General features: G+C 43.7%; 1 protein-coding gene across 1 annotated transcript in view; it reads left to right on the forward strand.

Annotated features, from left to right (window-relative positions):
* The window catches only part of HS3ST5 (heparan sulfate-glucosamine 3-sulfotransferase 5), a 256,972-nt gene that overhangs the window by 122,368 nt on the left and 116,643 nt on the right, over positions 1-17,961 (forward strand). The window contains exon 2 of the mRNA XM_029050771.2: positions 16,479-16,687. The gene's annotated coding sequence lies outside the window, so the exon portion shown is untranslated. The remainder of the gene's footprint in view (positions 1-16,478; positions 16,688-17,961) is intronic.

Raw genomic sequence — 17,961 nt, forward strand, 5'->3', positions numbered from 1 at the left:
TATATAGGGTTACCCATAACGGAAAGGTCTACGCCGAAGCATCAGACAGTCGATTCACTTGTGCTGGGCAGCAGCAACATGGGAAAGAGTCTAAGGCGGATGATCAAGTGATCAAAACACTGGTCAGAGGCAACAGTAGAGACTCAAGTTTTTACTGTGTGGAGAAGGCAACGGTAAACCACTTCCAAATGTATGCCAAGAAAACTCTATGGATACACATACCAGAATGACTTTATGATAGAAGATGGGACATTCTGAAGAGGGTGTGTCCGTTGAGTCGCTATGGGTTGGAAACTTCTGGATAGCCTTTGAAGAAGAAATACATAATACCTATCCTCAGCACTTATATTTGTACGTATACATATTTAAATATATGTATAGAGAAGCAGCGTGGCTCAGTGGAAAGAACCCGGGCTTGGGAGTCAGGGGTCATGGGTTCGAATCCCAGCTCTGCCACTTGTCAGTTGTGTGACTGTGGGCAAGTCACTTCACTTCTCTGCGCCTCAGTTACCTCATCTGTAAAATGGGGATGTAGACTGAGCTTACCCTGTATCTACCCCAGCGCTTCGAACAGTGCTCTGCACATAGTAAGCGCTTAACAAATTCCAACATTATTATCCATTCATAGGCTTAATATATATCTTATAGATTTATTTTTTAGGGACTGATGGACTTGCATATCTTGAGGTACTGGGTATCAATGCGGGGAAGTCTCCATGGATAGGGTAGCATAAGCTCTCAGGAGGACTTGGAAAATGGGAAGGGCTCTGGTCTGGTGAATTTGGGGGAATAGTGTGAACAAACTAGACAGCAAATCTCTAGACATCTTTTTAGTGGTCTGAAAAACTCAATGTTATTATTATTATTATTAATGAGAATAATAATAATTGTATTGGTAAAGTGCTTACTATGTATCCAGCATTGTACTAAGCGCTGGTATAGATGCAAGATAATCAAGTTGGACAAAGTCTACGTCTCAAGGGATCTTCCCACAGGGATTGATTTTCTGGGAGAAACTTTACAACACTGGGAGAATTGGGCTCATTCTGCTGTATCATTATTGTCATCATTATTATTGTTATTACTATTATTATTATTTGCTTACTACTTGCCAAACACTATGCTAAGTGCTGCGATCGATAAAAGATAAACAGTCCAGATGTGGTCCCTGTCCTTCAAGAGACTCGCAATCTAAATGTTTTGGGTCAGGTTCCCTATTCTTTCAGATAAAGCAGGTTTAGGGGATTCGAATCCCTGCATTTATTCAAAAACTCTACAGATTTCTTATATTTTCCAGCATAATTTGCACCTTGCCTGCCTGCCTTCTTCCAAAATAATATAGAGCCTTTGATTATTGCGAATAGCTCTTGAAGTGCTTTCACGGGGCTCATTTTGACACAAATCAAAAAGTTATCACTGTAAATCATCGTACGAGCGCTTTTGTGGATATATTATTTTAAAAGTAATTACAGTGAGCATCTGTAACTCACTCGGAAGGACTAGTCAAAAGCTCCGATATAAAATGGGCTGGTAACCGTGTCCTGCAATTGACAAGATTTAAGGTAGAGACAGTTAAATGTTTTCTTGGTCTTTGGCATCTATCTTTCTCAGGATACGAATGTCTGTGGAGCCTATCAGAGTCTGAAATAGTTTAAACCAGCAGAAATTTCGTTCAGAGATTGTTCTGTGCGGATGTGTTTTATGTGAGTAGCTAAAGAAAGCACATCTAAATACATCATGCTTACATCTAGGAGTAGTTTATAGATACTGTAAATCCTAGCGTCTCTCTGGCTAGTGTTGAAATCCATGGAAATGATATTAAATAAAGACTGATAACACTTTGCATTGTGACTTCCTGCAAATTGTTCCAGCTCTTGAATAAAAGGAATGAATGATATTTGCATTATGAATTCATGAGTGCATTTGTTGCATAATTTTGGAGGACAGTCCCTGACATGATTATGTTTCGGTATTTTAGGAGATTATTAGGTTTAGCTAATAGTAATTGCTGAGGGATCAGTTTGAAAAAAAAAATACAGGCAACTGTTGAATAACCTTGTACCCTGCTTTAAAAGCATGTACTCATAGGTGGGTGGAAAGAGCAGGGCTTGGGAGTCAGAGGTTGTGGGTTCTAATCCCGGCTCCACCACTTGTCAGCTGTGTGACTTTGGGCAAGTCACTAACTTCTCTGTGCATCAATTACCTCATCTGTAAAATGGGGATTAAGACTGTGAGCCCCATGTGGGACAATCTGATGACCTTGTATCTACCCCAGTGCTCAGAACAGTGCTTGGCACATAGTAAGTGCTTAACAAACACCATCATTATTATTAAAACTGGAGTTGAAATGGACAATAATAATAATAGTGGTATTTCTTAAGGGCTTACTATGTGCCAGGCACTGTTCTAAACTCTGGAATAGATACAAGATAATCTGGTTGCGCTCACATAGGGCTCACAGTCTTCATCCTCAATTTACAGATGAGGTAACTGAGGCACAGAGAAGTGAAGTGCCTTACCCAAGGTCACGCAGCAGACAAATGGCAGAACTGGGATAGAACCCAGGTCCTCCTGACTCCTAGTCCCAGGCTCTATCCACTAGGCCATGCTGCTACTCTAATAATTGAATAACTGATTGACTGTGGTATTAATAATAATAATAATAACGTTGCTATTTGTTAAGCGCTTACTATGTGCCGAGCACTGTTCTAAGCGCTGGGGTAGACACAGGGGAATCAGGTTGTCCCACGTGGGGCGCTCAGTCTTAATCCCCATTTTACAGATGAGGTAACTGAGGCACCGAGAAGTTAAGTGACTTGCCCAAAGTCACACAGCTGACAAGTGGCCGGGATTTGAACCCATGACCTCTGACTCCGAAGCCCGTGCTCTTTCCACTGAGCCACGCTGCTCTCCAAGCAAGCTCTCCAAGCTCTCCAAGCTCTCCAAACTGCTCTCCAAGCTCTCCGTGTTCCATCCATGAGCTTGGATTTGAGTCTACAAGGCTCTGTCCAAGTACAGAGATCCCTGTGAAAGGTATCTCAGTTCCTTGGGTTATTAATGCAGTATTTAATTGCAATTGAAGGTTAGCTTCAGATTGAATTTACAACTGCTTATACGTCTTGGGATTGAGGATGAACTCTTTCCTCAGATTCATTCAGTCTTTCAGGTTCACCCCTATAATACTGTACTTTCCCAAGCACGTAGTAGAGTGCTCTATACATGGTAAGCACTCAATAAATCCCTCTGATTGATTCTCGGTGATAGTAGTCAAAGTATTTCCAGAGAAACAGCGGGGTTCAGTGGAAAGAGCCCGGGCTTGGGAGTCAGAGCTCTAATCCCGGCTCCACCTCTTGTCAGCTGTGTGACTTTGGTCAAGTCACTTAACTTCTCTGAGCCTCAGTTACCTCATCTGTAAAACGGGGATCAAGACCGTGATCCCCACGTGGGACAACCTGATCACCTCGTATCCCCCCAGAGCTTAGAACAGTGCTTTGCACATAGTAAACGCTTAATAAATGTCATTATTAAAGTATACTGTGGGCAAGTCACTTCACTTCTCTGTGCCTCAGTGTCTTCATCTGCAAAATGGGGATTAACTGCGAGCCTGACGCGGGACAAACAACCTGATCACCCTGTATCTACCCCAGTGCTTAGAACAGTTCTCTGCACATAGTAAGCGCTAACGAATCCCAACATTATTATTATTTAAGTGCTTCCAGTGAGCAGAGCACTGTACTAAGCAATGGGGAAGAATACACAGGTGAAGATTGGGAGTGGCCCTGTTGTGAGAGGGACTGTTAGAGTTTACAGTCTAAACCTGGTCAATGAATTGAACATCCTGCAGTGGGAAGGGAGGGGTGTTGTGGTGAGCTCTCGCACTGGGGACCATTTAATATTGGGCAGTAAACGATTTCTTACCATTACCCCGAGGTCTAAAGTGGTTAGTGATCCTCCCTAAATTTCAAGCTTGCCATCAGGAAGTAACTCAAGCACAGTGAGAATTCAGTCCACTATAGACTTAAATTCACTCTGATAAATCCTCCGGACAAAATCCTCTATTATATTGTACCCTCCAAGTGCTTAGTGGAAAGAGCCCGGGCTTGGGAGTCAGAGGTCGTGGATTTTAATCCCAGCTCTGCCACTTATCATCTCTGTGGCTTTGGTCAAGTCACTTCACTTCTCAGTTACCTCATCTGTAAAATGGGGATGAAGACTGTGAGCCCCAGTTGGGACAACCTGATTACATTGTATCTACCCCAGTGCTTAGAACAGTGCTTGACACACAGTAAGCACTTAACAAATACCATAATTATTAGTAGTAGTAGTAGTACAGTGATCTGCCCACAGAAAGCGCTCAATAAATACCATGGATTGGTCGACTGATCGATTGCCTTAGGTAGCACATCGAACTCATCCTCTCTCTTCTTTATTAGGGCATCCTTGCATGGGTCTTCAATCAGTCAATGAATGAATCATATTTACTGAGCTTTTACTCTGTGCAGCACACTGTACCAAATACTTGGGATAGTACAGTGCAACAGAGTTGATAGACACATTACCTGTCCACAGCGAGCCCACGGACTCCATACCAAAGGTCAAGCTGTATAATACAGTGGGTATGGCACATTCAATTTCTAAAACAGATTCCCCTGTTGTCTACCATTCCCCTGTTGGCTACCATTAACATCAAAAGGCCAGCAATGGCTGAACTGTGGTCCTGCAAGGTGGCAAGTTCACCAGCCCTGGACAACACCCATCACGTTACAGTTTCATCAGCCAGTCTCACACAACAGCAGGTGGGTGGAAGCTATTGCTCGCAGGCAGCCCAGCCTAGCAAGCAGCAACAGTTGCTATCTGGGAGAAGAGGCTGCAGGAAGATTTGAAAACTATTAATAATGATTATGGTATTTATTAAGCTCTTACTATGTGCCAGGCACTGTTCTAAGCGCTGGGGTAGATACAAGATAATTTGTATGGATACAGTGCCTGTCCCACTTGGGGCTCACAGTCTTAATTCCCATTTCACAGATGGGGGAGCTGAGGCACAGAGAAGTTAAGTGACTTGCCCAGAGTCATACAACAGACAAGTGGTGGAGCAGGGATTAGAATTTTTTGACTCCCAGGCCCAGGCTCTATCCACTAGTCATCCTGCTTTTCCAATTTAAAAGACAGATTGGAAAATAGCATCCGGCCTGGCAGGAAGCACCACGTCGGAATGGCAAAGGACGATCTCTATTTGCATGAGGTGTAGAATGGAGCTGTGGTACACATACTCTTTAGCTAGTCACTTTATATTCACCAATAGCTTGTCTCCCCCGATTAGACGGTAAACCCATCAATGGGCAGGGATTGTCTCTATCTGTTGCCGAATTGTACATTCCAAGCGCTTAGTACAGTGCTCTGCACATAGTAAGCGCTCAATAAATACTATTGAATGAACGAATTAGCTGATGTATACACGAACCCCAGTTCATAGTTATCTTCTGATGCTTTTCTTTGAGTTACAGAAAAACAGCGTGGCCTAATGGATAGATCACGGGCTTGGGAGTCAGAAGGACCTGGGTTCTAATCCAGACTCCACCTCTGGTTTGCCACATGACTTTGAGCAAGTTATTTAACTTCTCTGGGCCTCAGTTTCCTCATCTGTACGAAGGGGATTAAGTCTGTGAACCCCATGAGGAACAGGGACTGTGTCCCAACTGATTAGGCTTGCATCTATACCAGTAATTCGTACAGTGCCTGGGACATAGTAAGCACCTAACAAATGCCATGAAAGAAGCTTTACCAGAAAGTGGCAGCCAACAGTTGGTTCAAAGTTGGGATAGCAGGGGAATCTGAATAAATGAATAATGTCAGATTAGAAGGTTACATAGCCAAGGGAAGTTTATGAAAAGTGGTTAGTCGGCAGGGAAATCTGGAGAGGAACAAGTAGCGAATAAAATAAGCACTTGGGGCTGCTTATCAGAACTCTGCCCTCTTCTTCTTTTGTTGACTGCTCACAATGACTACATTGGATTCTGCCCATAATCACTCTCGTTACACACTGTTAGCTGATTGATATGACATGCTGGTAGAGGGCCCCCAAAGAGAAAAATGAGAAATAAAGTTTAGTTTCAGAACTGCTTAATTAGAGCTGTAGAAGAGAGTTTTTAATCTGAAGAGCTGGAGGGATGTGAGAAATTGGGAAATGCTATGTATGGCATCTTCGGCACCGACATAATGAATGAGCGTGGATATAAATATTGCTCTATAAAACCGGTTTAAATTATATGTAAGTGGATAATTCGTAGCTCCGATGTTGGAAGTCAGTTTTCCAGATAAACATAGAATGCTGAAGCGGTGTTTGCGATGAGCACATGCTGTGTGCATACAAACCAAAAAATGTTGCACTACATCTCATTTAGACGCTTGCATGGGTGCAGGCAGGTGAGACCCTACATCTCTAACTGTAAACTCCTTATGGGCAGGGAATGTGTCTGTTGATTGTTGTATTGTACTCTCCCAAGCACTTAGTGCAGTGCTCTGCATGCAGTAAGTGCCCAATAAATACAACTGAATGAAAATACTTTAAAGAGTAGGCCAAATTCTTCCAAGAAAGGAAGCAGCGTGGCTCAGTGGAAAGAGCCTGGGATTCGGAGTCAGAGGTCATGGGTTCGACTCCCGGCTCTGCCACTTGTCAACTGTGTGACTGTGGGCAAGTCCCTTAACTTCTCTGTGCCTCAGTTACCTCAATCTGTAAAATGGGGATTAACTGTGAGCCTCACGTGGGACAACCTGATTACCCTATATCTACCCCAGCGCTTAGATCAGTGCTCTGCACATAGTAAGGGCTTAACAAATACCAGCATTATTATTATTACATCATTGGTCAGTAGCTTTTGGTGAGCCACTCGCTGCCAACCTCCTTTACCTGTTTGATTGTAAGTTGATGCCTAGATAAAAGTTAAATACTTTGGAGAGGTATTAACTTTCTAGGTTTTTAAGGTAGAGTTTAGAAAATTACCACTGCAGGGCATAAAATCAGGTATGAAAATCTACTATCTGAGAAGACTAAGGCATAATTACAACTACAGTCCTCTAGACTGTAAATTCGTTGTGGACAGGGAATGTGTCTTTTTATTGTGGGATTGAACTCTCCCAAGCGCTTAGAACTGTACTCCGCAGTCAGTAAGCGCTCAATAAATGCGACTGAATGAATGAGTGTGTAAATCTGGGGCCAGCAGAGGTGCGATATGGCACAGGCGAGTTATGAATGGAGTATCCCCCAGCCGGGGGCAGGGCTTATAATCACGACCTTCAAGTTGCAGCCTGTTTCGCAAGTAACAGACTCTAAATAAAAGCCTATACTCACAAAAGAACTGGGGATTAATCTGTAAAATGGGGATTAAGATTATGAGCCCCACGTGGGTTAGGGACTGTGTCCAATCCAATTTGCTCGTAAACTCTCCAGCGTTTAGTACGGTGTCTGGCTCATAGTAAGCCCTTGGGAAATACTGTTACTATCATTATTATTATTAATTCAGTTATAGTTTTTGAGCACTTACTGTGTTCAGCGCACTGTACTAAGTGCTTGGAAGAGTACGATGCAACATTAAACAGATGCATTCCCTGCCCACAGTGAGCTTACAGTCTAGAAGGGGGTAGACGGACAATAATACAAATGAATAAAATACAGATCTGTACACAAGTGCTGTGCGGCTGGAAGGGGGTAAGAAAAGGGGGGCTTAGTCAGGGAAGGCCTCTTAGTGGAGATGTGACTTCAATAAGGCTTTGAAAGTGGGGAGAGTAATTTTATGTGTCGGATTTGAGCAGAGAGGGAAATCCAGGCCAGAGGCAGGATGTGGGCTAGGGTCAGTGGCGAGATAGGCGAGATCAAAGCTTAGCAGGTTAGCGTTAGAGGAGCCAAGTGTGTGGGCTGGGTTGTAGAAGGAGTGTAGTGAGGTGAGGTAGGAGGGAGTAAGGTGGCGGAGCCAACATCTCCCTGATTGTCCCTCCCCGATTTCCTGCTACAACTCAACAAGCAGTATGGGAAGCAGTATGGCAGAGTGGTTGGAGGATGGCCTTCATCATTTCTAATCCCAGCTCTGCCACTTGTCTGCTTTGTGACCTGATGCAAATGACTTTACTTCTCTGTGCCTCAGTAACCTCATCTGTAAAATGGGGATTAAGACCGTGAGCCATACGTGGGATAGGTACTGTGTCCAACCTGATTTGCTTGTGTCCACTCCAGCCCTTAGTACAGTGCCTGGAACACAGTAAGTGCCTAACAAATACCATAATAATAATTATTATTATTATTATAATTAAGCTCATTCCACTCATTTACCTGGATCTCATTTAGCACACCGCTTACCCCTTTCCCACATCCTCCCTCTTTTTTTTTAAATCGTATTTGTTAAGCGCTTACTATGTGCCAGGCACTGTACCAAACACTGGGGTAGATATACACTAATCAGGATGGACATAGTCCCTGTTTTATATGAGGCTCACAGTCTTAATCCCCATATTACAGATGAGGAAACTGAGGTGCAGAGAAATTAAATGACTTGCCCAAAGTCACAGAGCAGAAAAGTGGTAGAACCCATTTCCTTCTGACTTCTAGGGCTGTACTTTCTCCAGTAGGCCACCTGAACCTCTCTCCCCCTTCATATCTGACAACCCATCACTCTTGCCACCTTCGAAGCCTTATTAAAATCCCATGTCCTCCAAGAGGCCTTCCCCAACTAAATCCTCAATTTCCCCTTCTCCCCCTCACTGCTGCATGGCCTATGCACTTAGATCTGTAATAATAATAATAATAATAATAATGCTGGTATTTGTTAAGTGCTTACTATGTGCAAAGCCCTGTTCTAAGCGCTGGGGAAAACAACGTGATCAGGTTGTCCCACATGAGGCTCACAGTCTTCATCCCCATTTTACAGATGCGGGAACTGAGGCACAGAGAAGTGAAGTGACTTACAACTGACAAGTGGCAGAGGTGGGATTCGAACCCATGACCTCTGACTCCCAAGCCCGGGCTCTTTCCATTGAGCCACGCTGCTTGATATTCACCTCACTATCAGGCTCTCAGAACTTACGTTTATAACCATAATTGATTCAAACGTCTGCCTCCCGTTCTAGACTGCAAGATCCTTGTGGGCAGTGAATATGTCTACCAACTCTGTTATATTGTACTCTCCCAAGTCCTTAGTTCAGTGCTCTGCAATCAATCAATCGATCGTTTTTACTGAGCGCTTACTGTGAACAGAGCATTGTACTGAACAGAGCATTTGGGACAGTACGATATAACAATATAACAGTGTTGGTAGACACATTTCCTGCCAATAAGTATGATTGATTGATTCTCTCTGCGGGTTTCAAGATGTGGCTTAACCTATCCATGCTTTCATGGGTCCATGAGAACTTGAAGTTCATCCCATTGGATCAGAGCCCTGGATCCTCTAGCCTAGGATTCAGGCTTTTACAGTGAAATCTTTTTTTAATGTTATTATTACCAGTAATCAAGTTAGAAACAGTCCATGTCCCACATGGGACTCACAATCTTAATGGAATCTGGATGCTCAGAGGAGCAGTGTAATTGGTGAAGCTCTGACTGTGTCATGGCGGTGGTGGGGAGGTACCCGGAAGAGTGATTTATAACTGACCCAGGATCTGCCTGCCTACCACTGAGAGAAGGAAAATACTGAATTCAGTATCAGGTCCATTTTTTTTTGATATTACGCACTTACTATGTGTCAGGCACTGTAGTAAGCCCTGGAGTTAGGTACAAGCTAATCAGGTTGAACACAGTCCGTGTCCCATGTGGGGCTCACAGTCTTAATCCCCATTTTACAGATGAGGTAACTGAAGCCTAGAGCAGTTAAATGACTTGTCCAAGGTCACATAGTGCACAGGATTAGAACCTAGTCTTTCTTGCTCCCATTTCCGTGCTCTATCCACTGGGCCATGTTGCTTCTATCTGATTATCATCATCATCCTGGCCATTAGTAGGCCAGACGGCATGGGCAGACATTTTATTTCATTGTTCTTTTCCCAGCATTGAGTTGGGCTCAGCCAGACCACGGCAGAGCGGCTCTAACAGAAAGTTGACCTTGCAAGAAATGATCCGACTGTGGCGCAGACAACATGGCTTACACAGTGCTTTCACGGTGGCCAACCAGAGTTTATTTCAGTCGATAATTTTCCTTTAATCATCAAATATTTTTAAGTCTATTGGCTTATCAATTGATTGATTTGTTGATTAGTTATCTCATCTCATTCTCACTGAATCACGATCTTGTCTATCTCACCGCCGTCCTCTCCTCCACACCCTAACTCTGGCCTGCAACACCCTCCCTCCTCATATCATACAGATAATTGCTCTCCCCTCACTTCAAAACCTTAATGAAGGCACAGGCACATCTCCTCCAAGAGGCCTTCCCTGACTAAACCTTCCTCTCCTCTTCTCCCACTCCCTTTTGCGCCATTATTACTTGCTCCTTCATTCGTCCTGTCCCCCATCTCCACAGGACAAATGTATACATCTCTGTATATCTATAATCTATTTATTTATTTATTTATTTATATTAATTTCTGTCTCCCCACCAGACTGTGAGTTCATTGTGGGCAGGAATGTATCTGTTTGTTGATATGTTGTACTCTCCCAAGCGCTTAGTAGAGTCCTGGGGTAGATACAAGCAAAGAGGGTTGGACACCGTCCCTGCCCCACGTGGGGCTCACAGTCTCAATCCCCATTTTACACATCAATTAACTGAGGCACAGAGAAGTTAAGTGACTTGCCTAAATTCACACGGCAGATAAGTGACGGAGCCGGTATTAGAACCCATGACTTTCTTACTCTCAGGCCCATGCTCTATCCACTGAGCCATGCTGCTTCTCGCTATGCCATGCTGCTTCTTGGCACTCCGCACTGCCTTTTACATGCAGTTAGGGCTCAGTATAGTGTTCTGTCACCAAAGATACTCAGCATAGCTCTGTGAACGTAGTAGACACTCAGATAATCACCTCGCACAATATAGAGACTGAAGACAATTCCCAAATTGACCAACTAGCCCAACCAGAGAAGTAGCATGGCCTAGTGGATAGAGAAAGAACCTAGGAGATAGAAGACCTGAGTTCTAATCCCCGCTCTGACACCTGTCTGTTGTGTGTTGCTGGGCAAGTCACTTAACTTCTATGGGCCTCAGTTCCCTCCTCTGTAAAATGAGGATTAAGTCTGTGAGATGGATGAGTGACATCTATCCCAGAGCTCAGTACAGTGTCTGGCACACAGTAAGCACTTCACAAATGCCATGAAAGAAAAAACAGCCCTGCATGATTGGGACCCACTAGCTCGCAGCTCTTTTTTTAATTTTATAATATTTCTTCATTCAATCATATTTATTGAACTCTTACTGTTTGCAGAGCACTGTACTAAGCAATTGGAAAAGTGCAATGTAACAATAGACACATTCCCTGTCAAAGTTGTGCCAGACACTGTATTAAGGTCTGGAGCAGAGACACAGTCCATGTCCCACATGGGGCTCACAGTCTTATTCCCCCTTTTACAATGAGGGAACTGAGACACAGTGAAGTGAGGTGACTTACCCAAGGTCACACAGTTAAGTGGTGGAGCTGAAATTAGAACTCAGATCCTTCTGACTCCCAGGTCCGTACTCTATCCACTAGACCGTGGGCTCAGTCTGTTCAGAAGGCATGGGTACTCAAATTTATAACGCTATGATGATGTTACTAGTAATAATGGTATTTATGAAGCACCGACTGGGGAAAATACAACATACTAACTGTGTGATAAAATAGAACTGAGACACAAGATGAATTCCCTATCCATAAGGAGCTTACACTCTATTGAGGATACGATTATTAGAGGGCTTATGGGGGAAGAATTAAGGAGATGGCATTCTAATGGAGAGGCATGATAGATGCATACATTCAATGTAAATATGTGCCCACAGTTTTCCGGTAATTTCCAGGGAGCAGATTGAGCTGGAAATGGTTGAAGTTTGCTGGGAAAGCTCCCCGAGGAGGCAGTGTTGAACCCAGAACAGAGTTTTCCTTATTCTCTATTTCCCCCCAGGGCCAGTGATGAATATCAGAGGGTTTGAATTAAATTCATTCAGTGCTTCCTACCTTCAACCAGATTCATTCCCAAAGATACAGATTTGTGTAATTGCTTTCCCGGTGTTGTCGCTGAGTAAGAGTCAGAGGCTGATTGGGAAGGAAACCAGTTCTGTTTGCATGTTTACATGTACAGTACTGTAATTATCTTGGCAACTGTCGGTGAAGGGAAAAGTGGTGCAGGGAGCTTATTGATGGCAACAGGAAAATTCAGTAAAAATATCACATTTTGCATCATAGTCTAGTTACTGCGATTCAGGAAGGACATGACGGAACTGGAGAAGGTACAGAGAGGGCAGTCAGGATGAGGGAAGGGTGGAGAAGCTTCCCCTCTGTAAGCTTGTTGTGGGCAGGGAACTCGTCTGCTAATTCTGTGGTATTCTCCCAAACGCTTAGGACAGTACTCTGCATCTAGTAAACATTCAATAAATGGAAAGAGCAAGGGCTTGGGAGTCAGAAGTCGTGAGTTCTAATCCCGGTTCCACCACTTGTCAGCTTGTGACTTTGGGCAAGTCACTTAACTTCTCTTTACCTCAGTTACCTCATCTGTAAAATGGGGATTAAGACTGTGAGCCCCACTTGGGATACCCTCATGACCTGGTATTTCCCCCAGTGCTTAGAACAATGCTTGGCACATAGTAAGCACTTAACAAATACCAACATTATTATTATGATGATGATTGATTGACACTCTTTTCTTCTGGGAAGTTCAAGGCTGAAAGAGAATAGGAGAAGTAGTGCTTAGTACAGTGCCTGGCACATTGTAAGCATTTAACAAATACCATAACGATCAATTATTAAGCAGCATGACCTAGTGGAAAGAGTACAGCTTGGAAATCAGGGGACCTGGATTCTATTCCCAACTCTGCTACTTGCATGCTGTGTGACCTTAGAAGTTACTTAACTCCTCTGTGCCTTAGTTTCCTCATCTCTAAAATGGGGATTAAGACTGTGAGCCCCATGGGGAACATGTACTATGTCCAACCTGATTAGTTTGTATTTACTCCAGTGCTTAGTTCAGTGTCTGGCACACAATAAGTGCTTTATAAATACCATTTAAAAAAAACCCTATTAGCTTATGTGTCCCAATCTCACAGGGCTATTTTCTGTTTCTTTTTTATGGCAGTTAAGTGCTTACTATATACCAGTGCTTAACAAGTATTGTTATTATTATTATCATCATCATAATCATTCAGATTTACAAAACAAGACATCATAAACATAGAATTGTTATTAACACACCTCCTGGGTGAGATTGATGCCTTAAAATAAACCACAAAAAAAGCCCTATTATTTGTTCAGCAGGAACTATACACAAAGGAGTTTTTGCATAAGACTGTGCAGCTAGAAACAGCAGCAGATTCTGAGGAGTCTGGATGGATCCATGGATATTGGGTCACTGGAGGGACAGATAGAGATGGAGAGAGGAGAATTAGAGATGTTGAATGATTCATCTCTCAACAGAGGAAAGGGGAACAAGGAGGGCAACTAACATGCAATTTTTTGTTTGGTTTGTTTCAAATTGTATTTTTAAAGCACTTATTATGTTCCAGGCACTGCACTAAGCATTGGGGTAGATTCAAGATAATCAAGTTGGACACAATCCCTGTCCCACATAGGGCTCACCATCTTAATCTGTCAGATTCTCACAGTCAGAGAAGCAGTGTGGCATAATGGCAAGAGCCCGGGCTTGGGAGTCAGATGACATAGGTTCTAATCCCAGCTCTGCCACTTGTCTGCTGTGTGAACTTGTCCCTTCCTACCTTACCTCCCTTCTCTCTTTCTACTGCCCACCCCTCTGCTCCTCTACCGCTCACCTCCTCACGGTCCCCCGTTCACGCCTGGCCCTCCGTCGACCCCTGGCCCACGTCCTCCCGCTATCCTGGAATGCCCTCCCTCCTCACATCTGCCAAACTAACTCTCTTCCCTTCTACAAAGCCCTACTGAGAGCTCACCTCCTCCAGGAGGCCTTCCCAGACTAAGCCCCCCCTTTCCCTCTGCTCCCTCCCTTCCCTCCCCCTCCACCCTCTGCTCTTCCCCCTTCCCCTCAGCACTGTGCTTATTTGTATATATTATTTATTACCCTATTTATTTTGTTAATGAGGTGTATATCTCCATGATTCTATTTATCTTGATGGTGTTGTCTTGTTTTGTTTTATTCTGTTTTGCTTTGCTGTCTGTCTCCCCCGTGTAGACTGTGAGCCCATTATTGGGCAGGGATTGTCTCTATCTGTTGCCGAATTGTACATTCCAAGTGCTTAGTACAGTGCTCTGCACAGAGTAAGCGCTCAATAAATACTATTGAATGAATGAATGACCTTGGGAAAGCCACTTAACTTCTCTGTGCCTGTTACCTCTCCTGTAAAATGGGGATTAAGACTGTGAGCCCTACATGGGACAATCTGATTACGTTGTATCTTCCCCAGTGCTTAGAACAGTGCTTGGCATGTAGTAAGCACTTAACAAATACCATTGTTATTATTATTATTATAATTAATCCCCATTTTCCAGATGAGGTAGCTGCGGCACAGAAAAGTGAACTGACTTGTCCAAGGTAACACAGCAGACAAGTGGTGGAACTGGGATTAGAACCCAGGTCCTCTGACTCCCAGGCCCGGGCTCTTTCCACTCGGTCACACTGCTTCCTGATTCTACCAATACAGCACCTTTCACTGACAGATGGACAACGGAGTGACACAGGATGGAATTGCTAATGGTCTCCTAGTTTGGGTCAAACCAAAAATAAATAAATAAAAAATCGAAGGCCATTTTACTACTCTTGATTTAGCAATTGGACTTTGAGCAATAGTATTCATTCAGCCCCTACTGCGTCAAAGCATCACTCTAGGCTCTGGGAAAAAAGTTGACATATTAGATAGAGAAACAGTTCCGCACCCTCACTGTGCTCATAAAGGGTGGAAGGGCATCGGTAAAGACACAGAAGGAAAGATGAAACCATACTTGGAAGCACTCAACCACCTTGCCCCCGCCTACCTTACCTCACTGATTTCCTACTACAACCCAACCAACACTTTGCTTTCTGAGAAGCGGCATTGCTTAGTGGCAAGAGCACGGGCTTGGGAGTCAGAGGTCGTGGGTTCTAATCCTGATTCTGCCACTTGTCAGCTGTGTGACTTTGGATAAGTCACTTAACTTCTCTGTACCTCAGTCACCTCATCTATAAATGGGATTCAGACTGTGAGCTCTTTATGGGACAACCTGATAACCTTGTATCTACCCCAGTGCTTAGAACAGTGCTTGACACATAGCACTTAATAAATACCATCATCATTATTATTATTATTCTGTCGCCAACCTACTCACAGCAGTTTGATCTCATCTACCTCACTGCCAACTCCTTGTTCATGTCCTCTCTCTGGCCTAGAACTCCCTTCCTCCCCCTTCTTATAATAATAATAATAATGATGACGGCATTTGTTAAGTGCTTACTATGTGCCAAGCACTCTTCTAAGCATTGGGGGGTACAAGGTATTCAGATTGTCCCTCATGGTGCTCATAGTCTTAATCCCCATTTTACAGATGAGATAACTGAGGCACAGATAAGTTAAGTGACTTTCCCAAAGTTACACAGCTGACAAGTGGCAGAGCAGGAATTAGAACCCATGACCTCTGACTCCCAAGCCCAGGCTCTTTCCACTGAGCCACGCTGCTTCTTATCTGACAGACCACCACTCTCCCTGCCTTTAAAACATTATTAAAATCATAATTCCTATAAGAGAACTTCCAATCATTCAGTCCATCATATATTTTAAGTGCTTACTGTGTGCAGAACATGCAATATAACAGAGTTGGGAGATGCATTCCCTGCTCACAGTGAGCTTACGGTCCCCCGTGAAGCCCTCATTTCCTCTGCTCCCTCTCCCTTCTGCGTCCCCTATGCAGTTAGATCTGTACCCTCTAATCACTTCATGTTCATCCCACCTTCTGCCGCATATCGCTTATGTACACAGCCGCTATTTATTTTATTTTCTGCCTCTTTGTCTAGACTGTAAGCTCCTTGTGGGCGGGGACTGAGTGTACCAACTCTGTTGTTTTGTACTCTCCCAAACAGTACAGTGCTCTGCAAAGAGTAAGTGCTCAGTCAGTACCACTAATTGAGTGATTGATTGATTGATTGAAGTACAAAAGAGGTGGATGACGATTGAATAGGATCGGCAGACACCGTGTTCTATCCACTAGCACATGCCACTTCTCTTTGAGGCTATAGTTACAATGAAGACTGGGCTATAAACCAAGTTGTTTCAAGCCAAGCCTCAGAGTTATCTTAATGGCAATAGCCTCCTCCAAAAGAGCTTTTATGAGCATTTAAAAATGACTAATGAGTTGCTCCTCTGTTTTAGACTCAACAAGTTGGCAGCGGCTAGCAGAGTGATGGCTCACTTAGTCACCTGACTCCCCCAGGAGCCTGCAAACTCCAGGAGGCTCATTCTCAAGCCCCGACGACGGCTCATCAGAACCGAAGGCCGAATCCGACCCATTCGTTCCCCTGGGCATTTCCGACTAGCGTTCCGATGTGCAGGATTTTCCCCCGGAGCATAAGGACGCAAAGGTAAGTGGGTTCTCTGACCACCTAATGTCTTGTGAGATGGTTTCATAGATTCGCGTGTCTAGAGTACGGCAATAGTATCCAAGAGTTGAAACGGGTGTGAGTGGAGTATATGCAGGTGGGCAGGGAATGTCTCCGCTAATTTTGTTGTAGTGTACACGCCCAAGTGTGTTGAACAGTTCTCTGCACATAGTAAGTGCTCAATAAATACCCTTGATTGATTGATTGAACCATTGAAAGGAAAGCAGTCACCTCTAAGCAGAATTCTGCCCAGAATGCCTTGTGGAAAGAGCACGGACATATGAGTGAGAGGATCTGGGATCTAATCCCATCTCTGCCAATTGCTTTTTATTAAATGGTATTTGTTCAGCATTTACTATGTGCTAGGCACTATACTAAATGCTAGGGTAGATGCAAGCTAATCAAGTTGGATACAGTTCCTGTCCTACATTGGGCTCAGAGTTTTAATTCCCATTTTAAAGATGTGACAACCGAGGCAGAGAGAAGTGGAATGGTTTGCCCAAGGTCACAGAGCAGACATATGGTGGAGCTGGGATTAGAATCCAGGTCCGTCCGACTCCCAGGCCTTTGCTCTATCCATCAGGCCAAGCTGCTTCTCTAATTGCTTGCTGTGTGACCCTGGGCAAGTCGCTTAACTTCTCAAGGCCTCAGTTTCCTCAATTATAAAATACCTATTCTTCCTATTTAGGCTGTGAGCTCTATGTGGGTCAGGGACTCTGCTCAACCTGATTAACTTGTATCTACCCTAGTGCTTAGATGAATGCTTGATACACTGGAAGCACTTAGCAAATATAATGATAATAATCCAAAATAAAGATATTTACTATCATTTTAAAATATTCCGTTTAAACATACTGTTTCATCTTTTCATGCTGACATAAAGCAGTGTGGTCTAATGGAAAGAGCATGGGCCTGGGAGTCAGAAGACTGGGGTTCTCCTACCAACACAGACACTTACTTCCCTGCTCTGTGATCTTGGGCAAGACACTTAACTTCTTTGGGCCTTGGTTTCCTCATCTATAAAATAGGGACTAAATACATTTTTCTTCCTTCTCTTGAGGCTGTGAGCGTCATACGGTATACGGACTGTGTTTGCATGTTGTATTTTCCCCAGTGCTTAGCACAGTGCAAATAGACTGTAAGCCCATCAAAGGGCAGGGCCTGTCTCTATTTATAACCGATTTGTACATTCCAAGCGCTTAGTACAGTTCTCTGCACATAGTAAGTGCTCAATAAATACTATTGAATGAATGAAT

Source organism: Ornithorhynchus anatinus, chromosome 2, assembly GCF_004115215.2.
Source record: "Ornithorhynchus anatinus isolate Pmale09 chromosome 2, mOrnAna1.pri.v4, whole genome shotgun sequence".
Taxonomy (NCBI): Eukaryota; Metazoa; Chordata; class Mammalia; order Monotremata; family Ornithorhynchidae; genus Ornithorhynchus; species Ornithorhynchus anatinus.